This window comes from Pygoscelis adeliae, unplaced genomic scaffold (assembly GCF_000699105.1).
Source record: "Pygoscelis adeliae isolate BGI_AS28 unplaced genomic scaffold, ASM69910v1 Scaffold4, whole genome shotgun sequence".
In the NCBI taxonomy this organism is placed as follows: domain Eukaryota; kingdom Metazoa; phylum Chordata; class Aves; order Sphenisciformes; family Spheniscidae; genus Pygoscelis; species Pygoscelis adeliae.
The window spans coordinates 3,686,073-3,687,191 of NW_008824986.1; positions in this window are offsets into that span (position 1 = coordinate 3,686,073).

The following is a 1,119-nucleotide window of genomic DNA, read 5'->3' on the forward strand; positions in this document are numbered from 1 at the left end:
GGTTCGTCCTCCACCGTCCTGCAGCAGTGCCGTCTGTTTTCAGCCTGACACGTTCAGGCAGCCTTTGCGCAGCACCCGATCAGAACGGATGCAGTTAATTAAGAATGCCATAAGGCACCCTTTCTCCCCTTCTCATCTCTTCCCTTCGAAGCTCGGTGACCAACTTGAGCGAGAAAGGCCAGTTGGAACGCTCACCCCTTGCCTGCAATTTTTCCTTGTGTTCCCTGTTTGCTTACATCCTATTTGCGGTAGGACCCATCAAAACATTTGTTTCACGCATTCGAGTCACCTAACATCGGCCTTGCTGACCTGGAGGTTGCTTGCTTGCTGTGGTACAGAGCGTGCCAAGCCACTTGTGCGTGCTGGAGGGGTTAGATAAGGGCGCAGTGTTTCACCCGGCTCACACGGGCTGCAGCCCTCCCTTCAAAGCAGAGCTGTGGAGCCAGCTGGCTCCCCAGGGCCCCAGCACCCATCTGAACCACCGTGGGAAGGTGCCAGCTCCCACAGCTTTCTCCTCAGTGTTTGTTTACAAGCGCTCAGTCCCAAAGGCTGTCTAAGGACACGTCCTTATGTGGGCCGCACAGACTGCTATGTGCAGTTGATCCAAAACTTCAGGTGACCAGGACGGGAGAATACGTGTGGGAAGGATTAGTGCCCGTGTGCCCTGTTACCTTTGTTCTGTCCCTAGACACCTTGTTATCAGCCGCTGCCTAAGGCAGGACACCGGGCAAGACAGTCCACAGTGTGACCCAGTCCAGATACTCTTGACAAGCTCATGGTCAGGCAGGTCAAGACATGCAGGAGAAGCTGAATACTCCCTAATACCTTAGCTAATCCATCACAATCCATCTCTGCATACCAGCTTCACACTTCGTGCAGAACTGTTTGTACACATAAAAGGACAATATTTTCCTGAAACAGCCTGCTTCGTCTTTTCTCAGAAGAGCAGGTTGTAGAAAGTTCTGCCCATGCCATCGCTGGAAACATTCAACTTTACTCTTCTGATACCAACAAACATAACAGTGGTACCTGAAGTGATAGATGCCGATGCTACTGAACGTGCCACTCAGCAGTTAAGGTAGAGAAAGAGGAGGTTATTGCTTTCATCTTCATTCCTGC